General features: G+C 38.8%; 1 protein-coding gene across 8 annotated transcripts in view; it reads right to left on the reverse strand.

Annotated features, from left to right (window-relative positions):
- LOC122882364 (synaptotagmin-2-like) overlaps positions 1–24596 on the reverse strand; it is a 55263-nt gene extending 30667 nt beyond the window's left edge. For 2 of the 8 annotated variants that reach the window (XM_044209660.1, XM_044209652.1), the window contains exons 1-3: positions 24259–24398; positions 24103–24166; positions 9–75 (exon numbers count right to left, since the gene is read on the reverse strand). The gene's annotated coding sequence lies outside the window, so the exon portion shown is untranslated. The other 6 variants (XM_044209657.1, XM_044209656.1, XM_044209653.1 and 3 more) reach the window with 6 other exon arrangements.

The raw sequence follows: 24596 nt of genomic DNA on the forward strand, positions 1-24596 counted from the left end.
ATACTTACAGCCAAATCTTGAATGCCGAAAAGTGGCTGGAGGTAATCACAGTGAGAATTTTGTCAGTCAGTAACCCTGGAAGAGAAAGACAATGTGAACTCAGAGAGGAATAGTTCGCTCTTTGGGTCAAAGTAGCATCTGTATTGTATATCTTCTTTCTGGGAAGCTATCTTCATTACAGATTTATTTGAGAGAAATTTGGCAAATTTGAAGTTCATTTGAAACTTTTGCTGAAGCTCAATCCTCTCTGAACATGTAAACGTACAGTGTTTGACTGGCAATTGAACTGGTGTGTGTATCCTTTCATTAAAGTTAAAACCTGAGTTAAAAGAGCTTTGAGTTCATAAAATAGAAAATATGATAGATTTGATCTCTCATTTTGAACCTATTACCAAGATATCTCCACAGTGGTGTTTCCCAGGGTTAACCACTAAAGATGAATTCATCAGCCATTTGTTCTATCATCCATTGCTAAAAAAAACTCAGTTTGACATTTTGGGAAATACGCTTATTTGCTCTCCTGCTGAGAGATAGCTAAAAGATAGATACACTGTCATGTCTGTACATCAAATATGAAGCTACAGCCAAGAGATGGTTAGCTTAGCTTAGCATAAAGACTGGAAACAGGGGAAAACAGTTGGTCTAGCTCTGCCCAAAGGCAGAAGGCAAAATCTGCCTATACCAGGACCTCTAAAGCTCATTAATTATCATGTTATATCTTGTTTGCTTAACCTGTACAAAAACCAAAGTGTAATAATGAAAAGTTATGTTATGTGCTATACTATTTCTTGGCCGGGTGCAGATCTAAGTCACTTTCTTAGCAGCATAACGTGGCCAGGAATTATATCCTGTGCTTTTTAATATGCAACGTGAGAGAATTAAAGAACTTTTATGATCAGTCAAATTCTGTCCAAGTTCTTTTGCAGAGGATATTCTATTTGTGGCCCAATTTCCTTCTACTATTTTGGCAAAACAATCAATTTCATGACTCACTGGACTTAATTGCTTTATTGTAATTGTATCATGAAAGACATCCATAGGGAGAGATAACCAACTTCAATTTGTGCACTTCAGTGAAGGAAAACAGTTCTCACAATGTGCCATCAGCAGAACAGCTTTTCTTCTGCAAATTGTATTTATTATATATGGATTTTACTTTACTAAACATACTCAAAACAGTTAATTTTCCCATTGAAATTGCTATTTAAATAAGTTACACCCTTGAGATCAATCCATCATTTGGACCTGCTGATGCCATAAAATTTATGATGAAAACGAACACTGTTGTAATACTGTTAGAAATTGTTTTCTATACCTCGTGTTGGTGACCTTTTAATTCCAGCATTTGTGACACAATGCATTTCTAGACAACAAGACGGCAGATGACGAATATCAGTGCACTGAAGAATAATTTCATGGTACATGGAGGAGTATAGACTGGGGACTCTTTAGGTTCTTGTGAGGTGAAATACCTGCAGTCTTCATAGAAACTATGAAACTGTCAAAGTGAGTTGTTTGCAGCTAGCTGAGGGGCAGCAGTGACAGGGAGGAGAAAAGCAGTGCTTCAACACTGCTTCACACTGCAGCACTCCAAGAACACAAGTGACATTTTCATTGTTTCAAATAGAAAGGTCAAACGACAAGGACTGAATTCAAAAACAAAAACACTCAGTCAAACCTGATTTGAATCTCAAACCTTAACGTAAAAGGTTTTGCCTGCTATATGCTTATATAGCAACATAATCTCACAGCAGAAATAAATGTTATCATGTGAGGACAAATATAAGGTCAAATCTCAAATAGATGAAAAAAGGAAATAATTCTTGAAAGATCATAAATTGGCTAGCTGACAGGGGCGACAGGCCTTGATATGCAGATTCTTAGATACAATCACGTTAAAGGGAAATGCCTCTTGGTGAACATAATTGGATCTTTCCCACACCTGTTTATGTCCCCAAGGGACGAAACTATGCAGAAGAGAAATGAAAGGGAATTTAATGACGACTTTGCCCTTTGGTCACGCCAGTGAACCATGCTGGCAGTGGAGTCATATGAAAATGAACATTGATAAGACAAATCATTAGATGTCAGGATGTAGGTGTCACTAGATGTGAAAGAATTCCCCGACTTTTAGAAAGAATTTTTCCCGACAAAAGTAGATCCAACAGGTCTAAACTGTTTCATCACGCTACAACATACCTCTGAAAATACTGCACCAATTCATCAGCACATGCGACTGAACCTTGTTTGGGTTATTGATAGGGAGAGACACTAAAATAATGTCTTGTTTTTATATGAGTCTATAGATATTTTTGCAAATTTTTTGGCACATTTTTTTGATTCTAAACAAAACAATTTTGGCTCTCAACTTTTGTATTGTAATATTGTGACATATGGTATCTTCAATAATCTCTTTGAGTGGTCTTTAAAGGCCCTCAAAATGTATTTAGCCTATATGAAAACACAATTTTCTGCCAAAGTTAGAAACATGTTCACAAGAGATTTCTGTATTTCTTTCTTTCTCTGTGCTCTTCTGACTGGTTTAAAGTGGGCGGGGCGTGGAAAAAAGTGATGTCACGTATTTCTGTGCACCAATCAGGATTCAGCAACATTGGAATCAGAATCTGATGACAGTTGGTGGGTTGTTTGGTCACTGTCAATCAAATCTGACCAAACCACACCCACTTTGACAGTTTCATAGAATGATAAACTCGTAATAAATAATACCTAAAGATGTTATTTAATATTGACTGCTAATTATTTAGCCATATACTGTATATATAATGTTAGAAAGAAATACTTGTTTTCAGGGACTTTAAGTTATACGATTTTCTGACCTGATTGGCCATCGCATTCACACCAATAATGATTGTTGCGAGAAATTTCTTTTTGCGTTAATATCTTCTGAAACCACTTATAGTCATCTCCAAAATATCATCACACCATTGTTGCCAAAATGTCCGTCACAAAATTCCTTGTCTTTTTCATTTTGTCAACATCATCCAGTTCTAGCTGTTGATATTTTTTTCCTAATTTTTAAGTGAAAATTATTCCAGAAGCACCGCGTTAGCTGTCTGTGCCGGCTGAGCTTGTCTCATTGATTAAACAAGTCCACGGTAAGAGACTTGAAATAAAGCTTTCTTCTAATATTCCAAACTGCTAAAATCCCACTGCTGTCCGAGAGAAAGAACACTCTCTGATTTATGTTGCCTCTTATTCCCCAATTGATCTCTGTTTGATGAAGAGGACCACGTAGTGCAAACAACTGGTAAAGTCACTCAGCACCAAACTACAGAGCCTTTCCATTCTTTAACAAGATTGCTGTGCAGCCTCTAAGATAGCACTTGAATTGCTGAGCCCCCAAGGATCCCATGTTTTCTTTTTCTCTCTCTAAGTCTCTCGTTCTCTCTGTCTGTGTCTGTCTCCAAGACACGTGGCTCTCCATGACTGTTGCTCCCACTCAGACAGGGGGAGGGGGGATTCATGAGGGGCAAAGGGAGCCTACAGGAGACTTTTGGGGCTCTCAGCTGACCTGCGCTCTCTGGAGCGTAGCATATGAACACTGGAAGATGTGCATGTGTGAGCAAGGAGCTTTCCACGCAGGAGGGATCTGGCCCAAATTTAATCTCGCTATTGTGAGGATTGAAGAAAAAAAAAAAAGGGCCGTGCCTGCTGAAATCCCACTGGCAGTGCTGCAATGCAGGGGTTTAACATAGAGCCAGAAGGAAGGCGAACACATTAAAGAACTGGCCCTCTGATGACACACAATACACACATTTTCACACAAGCCCAAGCACACACAGATGGACGAATCCACGCATGCACACCCAGAAAAGCCCATTTGATCTGAGATGCCTGCATAAACAGTGTTTGACAGGCAGGAGAGAGCGATTTCAACATCATAAAATGGCTGTGACGCCTACATAGAGTCTTTATAAAGCAGCTCTTCTTCATGCTAGGTCACATGTAATATCTTGCCACCCAGGTAGGTCAGGGATTTGCAGCACTGTGAAGGACAACCCAACTTAGATACCAAATGAAAAGAGTAAAAAGATAAATAAGGGCAGAAAATATATGTGGTATATAAATATAAAATCTGAGATTAATTTCCATATTTTAAAGCCCCTGAACACTTATATTATAACTTATATTTCTCTACAAGTTAAAAAAACATAATACACAAAAACACAATATTATTTACCGCCCATTGTAAACCAGTGAGAAGAGCACAGAGAAAGAAAGAAATGCAGAAATCGCTCATTAGAAATAAGCAAAACTGTGTTAAGTTTGGCAGAAATGATTGTGTTCATGTAAAATGCCATTACTCATAGTAAGAAGCTGATTGAGAAAATAGAAAATATGTTTTTTTAGGGCCTTTAAAGGTTATTCAAATGATTTTTGTGTTGAAAGTTTTCATTAGTGAGCACACTGCACGATTTGTCTGAATATAAATAAAGTTGGAGGCTGCCGTGGGCTTTACTGTTAGTCCATGCAGTTTCCCAGAGTGTGAGAGGTTAAGAGTGTGATGGGTGGTTGCTTACATGACAGATTGCTGACTGTGGGAGTCTTTTACAGTCAGCAGAAACAAGCAATTGATGACACTTTGGCTTCTTCACGCTCTGATATAGCTGGTACAGAGACAAGAGAGAGAAACAGTCTTGTCCATCAAAAATTTGAATCAACCTGATGTGCTAATGTGCAGGATATGTCAGTGGTGATTCTTATTTATTACAATTCCTAAAAAGTGGCTATCTATAAAAGAATCACACAAGCCTCTGCTCTCTTCTGCCCTGACATGCTGTGCCCATTGCTGGTTTATCTGTAAGTTCACCAAGATCATAACCCACGAAGAATGTTTTAAAATGGCTTCCACGACCGTTCTGCCACCAGCAGTTGGTTTCAGTTGAACATTCTGTTGCTATTAGAAACCCCTACTGGCACACTTCCATAGCATTTTATCTGACATTGTTACATCCACCATTGTCAGATCTGTGTCCGAACAAATATTGACAGCCATCTTTTATCTATACAATAAATACGATTATCATATTATTAGCATTATCTGTAGGCACTATTTTATTACAGCTATTTTGTGATTTAGTAGAAGTTTGTTTTGTATGATCAGTTTACTGATAACCAAACTAGCTACTTTACTAGCTGTCTGGAACGAATGTGTTGCTAATACAATGCAATGCTGAATTCCTGTTGGGCTAACGGTTATGTATTTTATTCTTTTTACTTTTACTCTTGTGGACTTTCTGTGTATGTTTACTAGATTAATCACTGTGTTGTACATCGTATGGCAGCTATTAGGTTCAACCATGGGTCAGTTTTTTTCAGCATTGTTCACTGGGGGGCCAACGATTTACAGGTGCAGTGGAAATGCTGGCCTATATTTTTTCAGTATGTTTTGTTTTTTTTTATTTAAGAATAAAAGTGATTTCTGTTTGTTTTAGGATTGAATTTATAGTACAATACTAAATTATACATTTATTAGTAAGTGAGGACAAACTGTTAACAAAAATGTTAATACTCATTTAGCAAAAAATGACTAATATACGCAAATGTAAGTTCTACGTTGCTCTACCAGACTAGAGATGTAATAAATTGGTATCCACACACAATTAACAGTGGCCTAATACGGTCATATAGCCTAAGGTGTTGAATTTCATTTCATTTAAATAAAATGGATGATATTATTTATCTGTTATTCATCTGGTAGGTTGATTAGACCTAATTCCAGCATCATGTGCTGTTAAAACAGCGTGACGCAGAACAAGGCACAGTGGCTTGCATCCCTCTCTCTTCATGTAGGGGCAGCATTAGATGTTACAAGGTAATATTTATTGGGATTTACAGAGTCTTGTATTTACACTGCTATCTACAGTAAAATTGTAAAAAAAAATCATGTAAAAGTTCATTATATATATAATAAACTATAAAAGTGAAAACTTCAGCTAACAAATTTTTACAATACCTCTAAAGCGTATTTATGGAATCTCATCATTTTCTGATTTGTAATCACTATCAATGAATTTGTTCTAATACTGTCTTCACAGTTTCACAATTGCTTCCAGTAAAAATCTCAAATGTCACTCCTGTCTTCAACCTTTATGATGCCCTGATGATTCAGGACTGTCCTTCCATTAAGCCTAGAAGAGATCTTATTCAATTTAGAAGCACAGGTTAAAAACAACTGTTTTGGCCTACAGATCTATCTCATCTAAATTTAAAATGGCTGCATCAAATCAATTTCAATGTCCTGCCTGGCAGCATTTAAAAAGTAATTGCTACATCAGCCGCATGACACAGCATAAACACCAATAAGATAGATTTAGCTTTTGCCCTTTTTTTTTTTTTTCAGTCTTCACAGCTTTCAGGAAAACAATGATCTTACTTCACTTATTTCAAGCAAGCACTATTTTTCACAAAGCTACTGTCCATAAATCCTGATGGAGAGCGCCTACTTTCCTCCAGCTACCTGCTTCACTGGGAGACAAGACCTGTGTTTATGTGCAGAAATAAGGCAATTCATCATCCAGTCGCAGAGAAATGGTACAACAGGGACAAAACAGCACACAATTCCAGATTAATTGCTTCCCTCCTTGCCTGCCCAGTGAATGAAACATAACAGTACAAACCACACTAGACAGATTAAATATTATTAGGGAAAAAATGAAATGTATCAATTTGCTTTCTGCTTATGAGCATTAACATTGCATAAATCTAAAAGTTATGTTGACAGATCTAATTGTACAATGCACTGTTTGAGTCAACAGATCATTATCTTAATGGAAATAATTGGCTGACTATTTTGAAACAGGACAATCTGTGCAAAGACAAATGGAAAAGGGGAATAACACTCAAAAGCCTCCAGACCTCAATGTCTCTGAATTACATGATTCCTGAGAGCAGTGTGGCGCTAGAAAAACAACAAACTCCCCAGGGGACCAACAAACTCTTATAAATGTCAAATAGGTTTTAGTAATGTGCTCTGCAAGCAGCTATTTCTTTTGGACAGGGTCTCTCACCATAATGAACCATATTGCCGACCAAGATCTATCTATAGCTGGAGCAATGATCTACTCTCATACTGTTTAGTGGGTGCCACATTTCTGTTCAAAACCAATGCAACAATTCATCTTCATATATTCTTTATGATTGTATTTTATGATCTGAAGGTCTGAATTGGATGAGTGAAGAGTGCAGTCTTGTTATGAAACTACAGAAGTGATCAACTTGTCAGAGGAGGGTGGATGGTTTTTTTTTTTGCTCCTTGTAATGCGGTCAAAGGTATTGTAGGACAAACAATAGACAAGCCGCAAGTGGAAAACAGAGTGGCTGCTCATGGGGATCATTCACCTTCACATCGTCAGTGAACTCTATTACAAGGCAGGCCCAAATCTTGGAAACCACTGCGCCATTAGTCAAACACAGATTGAGTGTGACAGCTAACCTCTCATGATGATCTCCTTGCACCACATAAAAACTGACTCTCGTTGCTGCATAATCACGTTGTACTCAAATCAGTCTCACCGCAGTTATAGCCCATAGAACAAAGCAGAGACACAGAGAACATATGAACCATCTAATAAACAAAAAAACTATAAAATGTCACATATTAAAGAAAATGAAAAACAAACAAATAATCTGTCCTCTGTGACTGAAATATACAGTCAATAAGGAACTGCTCTCTATTACACTGTGCATACAGCTGAGCCACAACATGCTGAATTTAACCACAATACCCTTAATAGGCTCACTGCAGGTTGTTGCTTCTCACCATAATGATTTCATATTTAAAGTCTTTCATGTACATGTCTTTCATCCATAGCTCCTTCATGAGTGAAAAATTGCTGCAGTTTTAACAGTTCAATACATTCTTGCCCTCTTTTGATGATTTATTCAATTGTGTATAAAAGAGTAATGTTACTTACTTTTTAAAAATGAATGGCATTACCTTTCAGCACATCTGTCATGTATTCAAGAAGTCACTGTCTCCAGCTGAGTGATGGAAAGATTTGACCTAAGAACATTGCGATATTTAACTGAGATCATCTGTAAAGTAGACGGAGAGTCGTTTTCAATTAAAAACTAATTTAGGTACCGACCTTTGAAACATACTAGCACAGGGAAGAGGAGCTAGATGTACTTTAACACATCAATCTCTGATTAAAATGACAACTCTTAATATTATGTTTCAAGGGTCTTTAATATTACATTCTATTTAAAAAACTGACTCTAAACAAAAAGCAAGTCTTAATTACATCAGCATGATCTAGTCATCAGGGCTTTCCTAGATACAATTTTAACTGTCACTAACTGTGTATTGCAAAATATCTATATAGTATTTTCCCTGTTAAGTGTGCTTGCTGACGTTGAGATTGCATGGCTGTCTAGTTGTTAACAATCAAATCAGGAGTAGTCTTCTCAACTGAAAGATGTACTTCTATTCAAAAAAGATCTCAAGTAATCAGCTGCACAGTAGGCAATATTCATGAATAGCTACTTATATGAATTTGTGAATTAATTTATGAATTAACTAATATGTCTGTACAAATCTATGAAAAAAAAACAAACATGTTCTCTAGCCACAAAAGACACAAACAGAAGCAGAAAGACAAGCAGATGTACATTAAGGATGGTCCAGCCGACAGACAGTAGTGTATTATCACCTGCCCTCACATAGCCTTGTAATCTGAGAGCGGCATCAACAATCAATGGAAGGAGGGAAAGAGAAGACAAGACCAATCGATACCTGTTAGAAACACCACGGTAATTGTGCACTTATCAGTTTGGAGCAGCTAACTGCTGTGAACTTTAAGGAGCCTGAATTGGGTGACCGTTCCCAAGATAACACTTCATTTCATTTTCAAAATAGCCAAAGATTTCTTAACAGTTTTGTGCAATCACAGCATTTTGTCCCTTTTGTTCATTGTTTTATACTCTACTGGTATAAATACTAAATGTAATTTATTGTGAGGCTTAAAGTGAGTTTTGATTATAGTGATCAACAGAAATGACTCCCATTTCCTTTTTGTGTATAACAAGGCGTAGCAATCAGTGTAACATGAGCAGTTATCAGAATATGACAATTAAAACATCATTATTGCAAGGGTCAACTGAATCAATACCAACACAAATCAGTTGACCTGTTATCCAGTCCCTCTGTATACCTGATGTGAGCCTGCCATATACTGTATGTGAGGTTTCATAGAAGCACAGGGAAGCTTGCTAACAGGTAAAAAGAACAAAATCAATTATAACACCTCCACGTGTCTCACCAGGTGCAAGTGTAGCAAACTTACTACTGCTGTAGAAAATCTGAATACACAACCTGGCACTCCTAAAAGGAGAGCATTGTGTTCCCAAGGCAACAATGAAATAAGACTAAGAGTCTACAGTCATGCTAGCGGCTTAGTGAGACTGCATGCTAACATGCTCTCAATGACAATGCTAACATGCTGATGTTAAGCAGGTGTAATGTTGGCTAAAATCCCTAACATATAACTGCCTTTGTACACTGTGGCAAAAAGTAACTGAAATAGTTGGATCCAAATACTGTGCTACAATGCAGCCATCAGACATTGTTGGCAGTCTGTGTCAGCTGGCTAGAAAACACAAACAGTTTTGGGGCTTGGCTAGTAAATGTTTCCACAACTTGCTTTACTTTTTGGCCAAAATGCACACTGAATTATCCAAAAGGGCCACATTCCCTAACATGGGTCAGTTTTATGAGCCCAACAAATTATTCCAGCAGGATGTTACACTGGTAATGGGAAGCAATAGCGGGCCTTATGGGAGCGTGGGGGAGGGAGTCTATATGCCCACTCACCACTGTATACTGTAGTCAAATTGTTGACAGTGAGGATGGTATGTTTTGCTGCTGGTTTTACACAGTAAAATATTGTTTATTGATGGATTCAGACTTGTGGCGTGCGCTCTCCTTGGTACTGAAGTGATGTTGATGTTGTTGCCGTTTGGCAGCTTACTGTGTGGATTATTGCCTTGCATGGCCTCTAGTTTCACTGTGGTAAACTTGCTGTGAAGGCCATCATTGGCCACTACAACTGTAGTGCCCAATGATGTAGTTACTCCAACCAGGAAGGATCGGGGACTAAACAGAACAACTGCACCACATTCATTTGCCTTTCTGACAATAAGAAACTAAGGTTTGTGCATGTTACGTGATGCAGTGTAATACACTTATAAGGGGGGTGACATTATAATGTCTTATAATGTCACCCGGTTTCTTTTAAACAAGTTAAATCTTGTCTTTGTCCATCCTTTTTATTACTGCTAAACAATCCCAGGTTTACAAGTAGCCCTAGGATTACTACCTTGCATTAAATCGGGTTTCACCATGAAAGTAACTATAATTTCTACCTCTTACAGCATCCTAACAGATGCGAGCGAATGCCCTAACAATTAAAAACCAGAAAGCCTTGAAGAAACACATAACACAAATGCCAAATCTCACTCAATTGACAACAAGTGAAATCCTACACAGCCAACAGACAGTATTCTATCAATTATTCAGGAGGAGAAAGGCTCACAAAAAGTACTGCACCCCCGGCTATGCAGCAGTAAATCACTGTATAGCATACCATCTGCTGCTTGTCAAAGCCAACGTTTGCTGTGTGCACAGGAGTGCAGTACAACACTGATTCTTAAGTCTGGGTTGATTTCCATTATAAATCATATATTAGGTAAAATGATGTGTGGGTCAAAATGTAGAAACTGAGGAAAACATTATATTGCAATATCTACAATACCTATGGCACATTTTTAAAGCCATAAGTGAAAGAGTCATTTCACAATGTGCACAATGTGAGCAGTGTGATATTTCTGTATCCATCTTGTGTGTTTCACCTGGGCTAAAGGATGTTACTGTAAAAAGAATATAAAAATATTCCTCATTAAATATTGAGCGTCCACATGACGGGATGTAAGGATGATTCTCCCTCTCGTCTTTGGGTCCTTCACCCTTGTTGGTGTTTCAAAGCATAACCTCCTCCAGAGACAAAATGTCCCGTATTCAGACTTCAATAATGCAACGCCTTCATTCTTAGGGCTAAGGGCTAAGTGCAGGATTGTCTAACATCTGACTAATCGCTGACAAAGCCATAGATTCAGTTTGCAGACTTACTGTGCACTGACTATTTCTGGGCAAATAAACAACAGAATTCCCCACAATACTCACTTCTTTGATATACAGTAGCATCAGTTTAAACATCTGGCAACTATTTTATAACAGTAGAAATGATTATCATTTAGTACAAACTGAACCTTTCAAATTGAACTTGGTTTCTCTCTGTCCCTGCTTTTGTGACAGTTTTGATTGACTGTCTTTAGTAAAATTAGCATCACTTCCATCTGTCGAAGGACTAATGGCTTGGTCCAATCATACCTCAGCCATTCAAGCGCTCATTGGGTGTTAGAAAATATGCAATAGTCAAACTGCCATTCAGGAAACTGCATAATGCCCCAAACTGCAGATATGTCAGGAGAACCAAGTCACTGCGGGTTCTCATTATGTTGTTGATTATCACGTTATTCTGCACGTCAAACTGAATATTGTGTCTTGTCATTCACCCAGTCAAAGAATAACCAGTCTAATTATTTGCTGTGTTTACATTTCCTGATGTCTCTGTGTAAGATACTTTGACTGTATTTCACACATTTTCTCTTTACAGTCTCTCTGCTGTGAAATGTTAACTGAAGCAAAAACGTCCTAATAAGCGTCTTATAAATACAACTTTATATGATTAAATGTGTTTAAAGAGGGTTGACAGGTGTACACAATACTGTTTTTCCCACAAATATTTCACCTTAAATCAGGTACATTGCCCTCCTTTAAACAAATGAATTAGTCTTTGCTCTTCAGTTGCTCAGACAAGATAAGAATTTCAGTATTATTCAGTTAGAGCAATTTGAAAAGCACTGCCCCCTTTAAAACACCACTGTAACTCCAAACAGCAGCACTTGATTATTAGCTGCACCAAATTTAACACATTGCATCATTACGACCAGCACCCCTGGCGCTGGCAGGGTTTAATGTCATCCAATATTGTCATTAAATAAATACTGACATATCTGTAAAGGATTTTTGCTTCACACAGTTGGAAGAGAAATAATTCCAGTCAGTTTACCCTCTGTGTTTCATAACTGCCTAATTTGTGGCAGCCATTTTAAAAAGCTCAAATAAAAGGGATTTTTGCTACTTGGGAGAGCAAAAAAACAAACATAAAAAGTGAACTGTAGTGAACTGCATTCTGAATTTGTCATTTTGTAGAAATTATGCAAACTCATAAATCAGGAGCTCAGTTTTGCATCTACTAAATGCTCCAACATTATGTCTGAAAACCCTACAAGGAGTGGCAGCTTAGATGGCAGCACAAGCTGTTTAAAATGTACACCAACACATAATGCACAGCAGGTTTAACTGCTTTCGCAGATTAAATTTCCAATTTGGATTCATTTCTTCATTTTGTAATATGAAAATGGGGAGGCTGCAAAAATGAAAAGAACGTTTGTAAAGAGATTCTTAAACTTTTCAGCCGCATGCCAGGAACTAGATAAGGAGAAAATGTCAATTTCGGAGTATGTATGAATTACTCTGTAATGGCACTACGTAATTTCACTCTGCTTTCAGACTGAGAGCAGCACCATCAGCTAGTCCCCCTAAGTCCATTCATTTCTCATAGAGCTGAGGCACCGGGGAAACCCGGCCAATGTGGTGTCGGACAACAAGCATGCCAGCTGAGATAGAGCCAAGCTAAGAAGTCGGCCCCTTTTCGCAAACAACTGATTTCCACAGTTACTTGTTTTCCAACCTATTTGATTGAATTTTATAAATAATAGCTCCGTCTGGAAAGAGTAAAACAGGCAAGAAATTATTTACAGCAGGTTCAAATAGTCTCATCCTACAACTTTAATATGAAAGACTGCAGTAGTAAATTAAGCAGAACATTTATTGTGGGAGTTCATGGTAATCTTATTTCCTTTAATTGATTGAAAAAATAATTGACAAGTCTCTGATGAAAAACTGTTGATGCTAATTAGCATGTTTAATTCAACTTTTGAATTTAACTGGAATCAAAAACTATTATAGTTCATTTATTTAAGGGTTGTGTTGGTATGCTATTTAAAGGAACTCTTGTGTATGAAAAGTTAATTATTAAAACAGTTACATTAAATTACCCATGTTAGCATAGATTTCAGAGAAGATGTAAAATAATTCAGTCCTGTCAAATCCAAAAACAATGTCCACTGATCACAGCACTCAGCTGCATCACAGACTCATACGCTTTTCAAGGGCAACAACTTTTTCATATTGCAGATTCATATTGCAGATGAGTTATAAATTACAATGCATTGATAGACTGCAGATTAAACTAACGGTATAAAAATGGTATACTCCACCTCAACCAGCAACATAAAATGCTACTTGCTACATTATTCTGCAGAGCAAATACTTAAAATTTTTCAAGTACATTTTGCTGAATAATTTTTAATTAAGTACATTTCTCTGCTGATGATACTTTACCGTGTATTTTTAATTAAAGTATGCATTTTCAATGAAGCCCGTATTGAATGAATGTGTGAAATTTGTCTGTCCTGTCTGTGTCTGTGTTCGCCTGCGCGTGTCCAGGGTATATGCCTAAGGCCCGTATAGTCACCCGCGACCCCTAACGGGGACCAAGCGGTATGGATTTGGATGGACTTTCAATGAAGGAATTTTACCTGTAATAGCGTATATATGTTGTATAGGTATTTTTACTCAAGAAAGGATCTGAATACTTCTTCCACCACTTATGAACGTCAATAGCATTATCACTTCCTTCATCAGTTCTATACAGTATATTAGTAAATTAAAAAAGTCCACTTTTTTCTCTCCCCAAATTGAAATAGTCAATTGAATTCCTTACACTCTGTGGTCCTTGTCAATGCTAACTCCACTGTGTTCCTGAGGACAGTGTCGACAGCAATGTGCCTCCGCCATGACACATGGTGTAACACACACAAAGGTCAATGGTATTCTCCAGATCCCACTACGCTCAAAGCAGGCACCCCAACTAACCAGTAGGAGTTGCTAGTGCAGCGACAAGGACATTATCCCTCACCGGCTTCCCACCCACCGACACCAAGCTGGAGCTGTGCCCAGGTCTTTGCAGTGGTAGGTGACTGTTTTTCCCCTGCACCACCCGTGAATGTCTTAAGGCAGAACATCTAACTGAATTATTGCCCACTGTGTGAAGGACAGTAAGTCTGAGAGAGAGAGAAAAAAATACCCTAAATATCAAACTCACTTTCACAGCCCCTTTGACGCATCTCAATGAGGGGGCACAAACCAGCCATGTCCTAGATAAATGGTACCCTGCTCTGCATTGAAAGACACTTTACAGCAGTCAAGTTTACATAACAGCAGAAAATACACAGGGATGCACATCACTTCCAGAGCTCTATATGAAAAAATAAAGGCTAAAATGTTGCCTGTCTATCAGTTTACAAATCACTGAGGATTTTCTCTACAAAAAAAAGGGTTTAAAGATGACTCAGAGCAACACATTAGGAATCATTTTGTAGAATATGTGTTGTAGATTGGTGTAGTTTACTTTAGTGGATTTTAATCATCTGGTGAGGGCAATGATGTTGTAATTAATTTCTGAATTGCACTGTTCCTTAGTTTCTGTCTCCCAAAGAGGATCAGGTGAGATACAAAAAGTGATTTGATACTGCGAAAATGGGATACACAAACTTGAGCTGCATACGATACACAAAATAGGTATTAGAATAAGCATATTTATTCGACAAAGTGCTGGTTCCCTTGTCATGAATAGTGCCATGTTCAGCCTGTTGGCTGTAGCTGTTTAGTCCCCTGTGTGTGTGTCCCCAGTGTTGGCTGGCTAAAGAGTCAAGTATGACAGACCACTGCTTGTAACCGGCAGACACAAAAAAGAGAATCTGAGCGAGGGTCAGGCCTAAAATGAGAAAAGGAAAGAAAAACCTTGGAGACCAGTGACAGCAGAGAATAAGGGTGAACAATGGTTTGGCCTTTTAGAGATGAAGATGGACAAAGGATTCTTGAGGGACACAGAGTTTGCGTGTTTCGTGCCTGGCAGATTGCTAACCAAATTTAATGAATCATTATGTCAGCAAAGTCTATAAATTGTATCAGCTGTTGTTAGACAGCAAGGAAGAAATTCAGTAATGGTAGGCAAGATAATGCATAGACCAAAATGCAAAGAATGCATGTTGTTGACTCACTAAAACAACATGGAGAGAAAAATTAGACTCTGCAACAGTCGTGATTCACTAATGCTTCAAATTAGCACACAGTTCCCTCCAGCATAGAGCAGGATACAAGGCCACTACAGCGGCATCTTGATGCCCCCCCTTTTGTTTACCTAATTTTCCTCCTGAGCTGTCAGATATTATACAACCACTCTCATGCAAGCTCTTGGCGATTAACACAGCCATGCTACAATTCAAAAAGCATTCTTATTTCAACAAAAGACACACAGTCGGTAAGACAGTGAGCAATGTGGATCTCTGTATCATGAGGCTTTGTGTAATGATTTAGGAAAACTCTCCAGATGAGAATGAAGATTGCAAAAAATGTATCTACGAACAGCTCTCCAGATAACAATTCTGTGAGTGGGCTAATATAACTGGACAAAGGGATGGGAGCAATTATTTAGATCAATGTAGTACAATGAATGTCGTGCTCTTCTTGCAAGGCCCAACTATTACCAGCCTTATCATGGGAGGAAATAGATTTTGAAAACCCTCCATCATGCGCTTGAAGAAGCCAACCAATTTGCTGTCAAGTCAATAATCTTTTTGAAAGAGATCAAACAAGCAAGATTTCTCCAACTTGGCTGGCACACACAGCCAAAACAGACATTATACTTCACTCTTTTTAAAAAGCCAAGAGAAGTTAGATTAGTAGACGACTGTTTTTGTTTGTTACTGAAACTTCTTTGCAATGCAGTCTGACTCAAACCAGGCTTGCTGAATACAAATGAACACTGGGAATCTTTTATTGTGGGAATGGCAGCAGCACAATGACCTGAGTAGACAATGAGTGAAGAGAATGGCTCAACACTCAGTGGAGCACCTTCAGCTTTACAAAGCACCATAAGTGACCTGCCACTCACAAAACTTGAGTTGTTCATTAAAGTCACAAAAAAAACTGTGATACCACACTGGAGATCAAACCTTTGTGATGAATTGAACTCCAACAGACATAATTTGTTAGTAATAATACTAAAACTAATACCACACTGTAAAAGTAAAAGTAAAAGTACTCAATGCAGAAAAATGGCCCCTGTGACTTTTATATTATTATATATTATATCATTAGATTTTTATTACTCACACATTAATGTGTAAGCAGGATTTTACAAATGTTTAACTATTTTATATAAGGCTGTAATTAATCATTATTTTCATTATGGACTAATATGTTGATTATTTTATTAATCGATTGATTGTTTGGTTTGTAAAAATTCAGAAAATAGTGAGAAATGCTGTCATAATTACCCAGAGCCCAAAGTGACACCTTCACGATGCTTGTTTTGTCCAACCAACAGTACAAACCTTAAAATTATCAATATTAAATTAAAATTATTAAAACAATTTTGAATAAAGCAGCAAATCTTCACATTTGAGAAGATGGAACCATGAAATGTTTCTACATTAAAAATGACTAACAATTATCAAAATAGTTGCCAAATTAGTCAGCTGATTAATCGACTAATTGTACAAACACTAAAGCATCCTCTACAACAAGTAAAATGCATATTTATATGCATCCATAATTAATCATTTCATGAGTAAAACACGTTTTCCCTTTTACATTGATTCTTTTATTCTTTGTTATCTATCAGTCCTGCTACAGTGAATGTTGTAGCACTACTGTTAGAACTCACGTTTTTAAATTCTGTATGTTGTGTCCTTCGCCTGCACACTGGCCTCAAAAAGAAAAGAGAGAAAAGAAGCAGCCTCCATGCTGAGCACCTACTCACACAGCTGAAGTATTCTCCCTCCTCCTCGCTTTCCTTTCTTATTTCTCTCTGGCTGATATTACCTTGCACAGAGTTCCTCTAATGAAAAACATAAGTCCTTGTATACCACTTATTTATAAACAAACAAAAAAAAAGGCACAAAACACAGAAACTTGCAGTTTGCACGGAGCAACACACTTATAAAATTCCTCATAACAGCAGCCTGCAGTTTAAACTAATTTCAAGGCATTTCATAGTATGACAGAACAATTTCAAAGCCTGAGTTTATTTTAAAGGAGAAAAAAAACCCCATTTTTTTCAAGGTTTCTGTTGATGTTTGCACTGCTCCGAGCGTTCTGAATGTCAGATGGGCAGATTCTCACTTGGCAACTCAAAGAAATGGCAACTCAGCTCTCCCACTGCAAACCCCCGTGGGACTGGAGAGAGAAAGAAAACAAAAATGTCTCCTCATTTCTAAGATTTCAGGGGACAGAAAAAAAATATTTAATGAGGCTCTGTGTTGTTTCTCTAAGCAGAAAAAAACTTGCCAGATGCCTTTTGGAATAGGCTAGGAAGAAGGAAAATAGAGGAATAGGAAAATACATACAAACCCCTTGAACTACATTGTAAACACACTGAGACCCCAAAGGCATGTTTCTTAAGACAACTGCTGGCAGGTTATCATAAAGACCATTATTGTTATTTAGACAGATTACATCACTACACCTAAACCAGCTTGATATTACTATAGGATGCACCTTGCACCTTTCTGGGGCTTCTACCTTCAAGGTTCAATCCGCTTCTACTTGCACCTGATAAAGTTGAGGTTGTAATTTAAGTGTGATTTTGTGGCTCTTGGGGGACTGGAATGAAAGTGCCATCACTACCAGCTTCCTCTCTGTGTGTAGAGAGGTTTGGAGCAGACACAGTGTGCATTTCAAATGCCTCTGTGTGATCCCTCAGCCCTTTTGACGAGGACAGATCCCCACAGTAGTTTTTGGCAGACGCATCTCAACAAAGAGTGGCGCTGCTTTGAGTTGAAAATGAAAGGAAGTAAAACATGTGCAATACAACATATGAAGAACACTGAAAAACACATCACAAGCATGCAAAGCTTTACTGTAAAGAAGTGAGGACATGAAGGCTGAGCATGTTGCAGCAGAATGTCAAGAACTACAGAACAGCTACAGTGATGATGAGGTTAGGTGACAGGGGTGCAAGCGGAGCAGTGTCGTATAGATGTGGTCACCGGCGAGGCAATATCGCCCTGGAGACAGAGGAGCTAAACAGGTTCCTGAGCTCTGACAGCACCAAAGACTAACACGCATATATACTAAAGCCTGAATGCATTTAATACATGCCTCCATAAACACTTATTCACATCCAAGAGTGATCGCACAAGACCCTGACTGCATCTTTGTCAAACACATGTGTATGCATATTGCTTGCATGTGTGAGCTGAATAAATGGCAGAACAGGCAGATGCCTCTAATGCAGGGAAACTGTGTTTAAAAATAAAACTGAGGAGAGAATAATAGAGACTGTCTCCGAATACAAAGAGGCTAAAAACAGTGTGTCCTTTTATAAGCAGTCATCACAATCTCACCATGTAGACAACACTAAACAACAACCTAGAATCTGTAAGGATGACTAAATATAACACCATCCTGCAGAAAAAAAACACTCCTCTTTCCTCATGGTCCAATTCAGACAGAACAGATGAGAGTTACACCAGATGTGTCATATAGGAAGCGGTTTTGATACAAATTGGATGATTAACAGAGCAGTGCAGCCAGCATTGAGGCATTTGGCTCTGGTACGCAGCTCAGTGGAGAGTGATTGGCTTTGAGGGCCGAGGGAGCAGATGGGACGGGGACACAGAGCTGGACCAAACGACTGAGTGTGCTTCCTTGGTTTTGCATCAAAATATCACTTCCATGCTCGTCTGTCCTCAAGATTTCACACACACACACAAAAGAGGTAGCTCTGTTTCAAGCAGAATTGCAGCAGCTCGTTCTTCATGGCAAGTTATCTCCGCCTTTAGCTCCACCCTCTTAACATTAATTATGCAGCTCAATGCAGCACTCCGAATCCCTACTGCAGCTCACACACACTACAATACTCTACAGCTTTCTCCCACTCTCTCTGTCTCTGTCACACACACACATAGACACACAAACCTCTCTCTCTTTTTCCCTTAATGATAACATTCTCAGCTATGCATAGTCAAAGACAGCTATTTCCTCCAAACATCACCTTGTGAATAGTGTGCTATTGCAAGGACAAAAACATGACTGTAGCAATTCTCTCTTTTTTCAAGAGATTTTGCAAGGTTAGATGATGCTCACACTTTTTTACTAAAGGAAAAAAATCACTACACATGTGAAACACAGGTTAATAAAATATGAAATCTATTTCTAAACCACTGCTTTCAATCTAATGCACCTGATGCCCTACATAAAAATGTTATTGTAATGTTAACATATTTTTTCCAGCAATGTTATAAACACAATAATTCAGAACATCTGATACATTTGATGTGAATGAATACATTTACATTGATTGCAAGTTGGATTACTATTTTTAGTTGCAGCATGACTCACTAACAGCACATATTTTTGCCTTATCATTTTCAAAGCCTGGTGCTGATTTCATTGCAAATCAGAAGCAAACACACTCTGATGTGCCGAGGCAAACACACTTAGCAGCTCAAACACCTGTCTGGCGAGGTGTAATTGACTCAACTACTCCTGAACACAGTGAGAGACACAATCAGACCTTGTCACAGGAGTCCACACTATGCAATGTGAATCAGCTACATCAGCAAAGTAGAGGGAAACCAGAGAACATGCAAAGAGGGAAGCTCTCACGCTTCAGCCGTCCACCCCCCAGGCAGGCAGCGGGACGGAAACGTAGCAACTGTTTATGGAAGCAGAAACAAGCTTCTCCTTCATTTCCTAGAGCTTTCACATGATTGAGATTAGTTTTACATCTGCATGCATGTGTTTTTGTGCTTGTGAGTGACACAAAGAGAGAGTACTACTGACCCAGCCAAAAGCTGTATAATTAATCCAACAGGACTTAAGTGTGAGGCTACCCTGTGTGAGTCATTCATGCATACTGTGCACTGCCTGACTTTAAACAGAATAAACGGTGTTTTTTTCTTTAAGATGAGCCCACATCAGACAAAGGTCTAAGCAGTTCATCATAATTTCTTATTTGTCACACACGGCACCATCAACAAAATGTCAAGCCACAGGCATGCAAACACTGGCTATTTAAGGGTACATGCTGTTTGTCTCCCTATTGTTGCCATTTCAGTAAGTTCAATAAAGTGTCTGTCTATGTTTGCAAAGATGCTATCTTTGGAACAAAAGCAAACAGCGAGGCAGATGTTTCTAATGAGGAAAACATGACCAGGGAAGGTGGTATCACTCAGCTGGTATTGGGTAAAGTGAATGTGTTATAGGCTTACATAATCCATGGGAAGCGTGAACTGACTACTCCCTCTCTCTACATGACTATGGGCTGGCAGGTGCCGGACAACTGTTTTGTCATGAACACCGTGTTTCCATCACTCCTTAAAAATCTGTGCATCATCAGCTATACAGAATGCACAACGGCAGGTCAAAAGCTCTTTGTGAGGTTGGTGTTCATCAGCAGGCAGCCCTCTGCGCTGTGCAGCTCTGCTGCTGCAGGGGTCTTTTCAGTGCATGCAACCGGATGGTGAGCAGAGAACACAGCGGGGGCTGGGCACTGCAATGTACTGCAGTGCTCGTAGCTCTGCTATGCACACCCACTCTCTTCCATTCTTGCTCTGCCTCTGATAATCCCTCAATCTCTCGCTCTGTCTCTCACCCTCTCTCGCCCATACTTGCATCATTTGTCTTGCCTTCCTCTCTACACTTTCTTCTCATTGCTTTTGTCCTTTTCATGCCCATTTTTCTCCACACTCTTAAAGCTGACTGTAATCCATGTGTCCAACACTCTCTCTTATATTCTTCATTTCAACTACCCTGTCCTGTGTCACTCACATACACATTTAGAAACATATTTATACAAATACGTACATAAATACATCCTGTAACCTTTCCCTGTAGAATATGATAAAGTGCCCTTTTCCTGGTTATGGAAAAGGCGCACACACACACACACACACACACTGTCCTTCCGACACTTCACTGTATTTATCACGGTGTCATTCTAGTATCCCCAAGAAGGTCTGCTCACCTTAAGCTTGTGCAATGCTTCATCTGTACAACCTAAACAACACAGGAGTAACACTATTTCTGCTTGTTTGGTGAGTTTTTACAGTACCTCTTCTCGTCCTAACATGGAGAGTGTGGAGATTGTTGCTAACGGTAGTATGTCACAGTGACAGCCGTTATTGCTCCGCTGTGTTGCCTACACCATCATTTACAGGGGCACACAAAATGCCCATGTCGCACAGTCTGGGACAGAGGGTGTCATACATGGAGGATGAGCAATGACAAGCCCAACAGCTGCTCCCTTTATCCAAAAACCCCACAATTTTTTTAGGAAGAGTTACAGTACATAATATATATACATACATATACATACATAAGAATAGACAATACAAAGATAAACCTTGAAAGGCAACTTGTTTATCCCACCAGCAATCTTTACCCAGCATTTACTGAAGTAAATTCTTGCACATGGCCAGAACTGTTTATGTTGTGATGCTGAAAAGCCTGATTCAAGAAGCTGCAACACTAAACACTGAATTAGACTTAAATTTAGTTAAATCATAGGATACATGTCTCCGTGTTTAAACCAGCCATTCTTTCTAATTGGAAGTGGTTTAGTCTCCTCCATCTCTCGTACTCTACTTCTATCTTAAAGAGGGATACTGGCTAATTCTTGGGAACAGTGAGGGGTCTCATTTCCGTTTCCCATTAAAGAGGTTTCTGATCATTGCCATCTGAATGACTTTCTCAGTATGCAGGCTGCATCCAGCAGAGACACTTTCCTGGTCGCTCTCAACCATGACTTGAAACAAAGCTTTGTGTGACAGCAGGTGTCAGAACTGTATGGGCTACAGTCATTACATGTTTTACATTTTATTTTCACTGATTTAACATAACACTGTGGTCTTTTAGCACCTCCTCAATTGATTTTAAATGGATTTCTTGGAAACACAATGAGTTACTAGCCACTATCAGCAGATATAATGTATCATTTCTGCTCTTTTAATAATGTTATCCTTTTAATGTTGTGTTATCACCCAAATAGATCCATGTAATGAGCAGATGTCAAACCTGAATGATTTTGCTGCTGCAGTCAATTTCATCCCACAGTTGTGTGATGTGTCATTCTGAGCTTTGCAGTGAAAAGGAAGGTAGAACAAAACCACAGCACTGACGCTCCCACCTGGAGCATATAGTGATAAGACAAAGACAGGAAGGACAAGGGTTTTCAAAAGGAGTTTTCAGCACTTCTGCAAAAACACAGTTCTCTTTAAGATGAACCGTGTTCTAAAAAAGGAGAGGTGCATGAATAATGAAAAGTGTTTTCTTCGTGTTTTCAACTGAAAACGCAAAAGAACAGATGTGCACAGCCAACTGCAATATCAAATAGGGACTTGGAAATGTGTATAGCCAGACAATTTATCAGGGCATCTAAATAGACATATCCTTGCTTTAAACTGTCATCCAACCCTCATCGCTAAACACTGGTTTGCTTCAAACAATTTGAGGGAAGCACTTATCAAAAGCCTTTGCTCTGTGCTCTGTCCATGGTGCTGAAATGAGTTACATTTCCTTCTCAGCCCTCTCCTTATCCCCGAATATAACTCAGTGTTGAATAATTGAAACGCTATTTAAAACCAGTTACTGGGATCAGTGATTCTGGTCAGGAACTATCTGAGGGTGAAAAGTATTGGCCTTTCTTCTCAGCAATATGAAAACACCAGTACATACTGTACTCAGTATCATGTCAAACGACGCTTTTTCAGCGTGCCCACACAAAATACACTAAGTCCATCCATATTTCCTCCCATTCTGCAGCAGGCCAGTGTTCACAGATATTTTCAACAGAGAAAACACACAGTGCCCACTGCTGGACAGTATCATATCTTCATTCACAAATGATGAAGGTCAGACCTCCGAAAAAGACAGTGGGATGTAATAAATACACTGAATGTTTTCTTAAAGAAAGCTGATGAATGAATGTATAGTGAAAAAAAGCATGTGTTTGTATGAATCACCTGTCCTTCACTGTAAACAAAGAAAGCTTCACTTTCCTTTGTTGTTTGAGCTCATTTTATAATAATAATGAACCATATCTTCAGGGTATAAATACTCCAGTGAAGGTACACAGACATGCTACTACTATTTTTTCTGCTTCTTTGGTACACTGTAGTCGGTAAGCCTAGTTCGCCCAATCAGAGAGCCTACTTTTGCTGCAGGCTAAGAACTGAGGGAAGTCCCAGAACACCGGATAATCAAAACAAAAACTCATCACCAGGCTCAAACGACATCAGAGCCAATTCAATCTGTTATCTAAGCAACCCCAATGATACCCAGAATACACAATGAGAGCATGAACGACAAAACTAAAATGGGCTGCAGTAGTCTCGTTACCACACTGAGTTTATCAGTGTGCACTGAATGTACAGTATACAGGACAAAACTTGACTCTTATCGCTACCAGGGACAATAAATAAGTTAAAACTGTGATATTTTAGAAATCTGCAAGCTGGTTTGAATCGCTCTGCCTGGCACTGGCTGGATGCTGAGGCAGCTCCACTCAGGGATGTAATGGGATACTGCAGCACTAGAGAACCGTGTGCACAGAAACTTGCCTAGAAGCATCAGGGAGTCCCGCACTAACCTTCCCCCTCCCTCTCTCCCTTCCTCCACCTCTCCCTCTGCTTTTTAGTCAAATCTTTATAATGTAAAAAAATCTATCATTAAAGTATAAATCCATGTATATATTTAAATGTACTTACACGTGAAAGACTTAAAGAAGGCAGATAAGCCAGAACATACACTGACAAAGAACACAAAAACAACTTCAGAAGTGTAAAAACCCAGCATGCTTGTAGTAGGAGGAGAACACAGCTGTTTACCTTTTGTGCAGGTTGCTCTCCTCTGGACACCGAGCTCTTCCCCTTCTCCACAGGCTCCGTGACACTTTGAGATAGAGAGAAAAATAATCTTACTTTCTCTTATTTCCAGTTTCAGAATGAATAAGTCAGGAGTCTAACATAGCCCTCTAGACACACCTTTACTCTGTCCTCCTGTAAACTCTGCCACATATACACACACAGACACCCATTCAAATGCACCCCAAGACTGGAGTACACAAATTGATAAAGATCTGCTCTGGGGAGGGATAAAAACTACACACACTCACACACTGCAGTTTTTTTTCTTCCTCTTGCCCACTCGCTCTGCTGCTTTTTTCCTGCTGTCTTTGCCTGCACTGCCTCCTGATTGGCTAAGCTGCTTTTCAATAACATAAGCTCTCTTCTTTAATTGGAAGGGGGCCAGTTGTGTGGTGCACCAGAAACCCTCCCGCCCAGCTCATCTCTTTTTTTTTTTTTTTTCCTTTTTCCCTAAG

The sequence above is a fragment of the Siniperca chuatsi genome, linkage group LG10, assembly GCF_020085105.1.
Source record: "Siniperca chuatsi isolate FFG_IHB_CAS linkage group LG10, ASM2008510v1, whole genome shotgun sequence".
Taxonomy (NCBI): Eukaryota; Metazoa; Chordata; class Actinopteri; order Centrarchiformes; family Sinipercidae; genus Siniperca; species Siniperca chuatsi.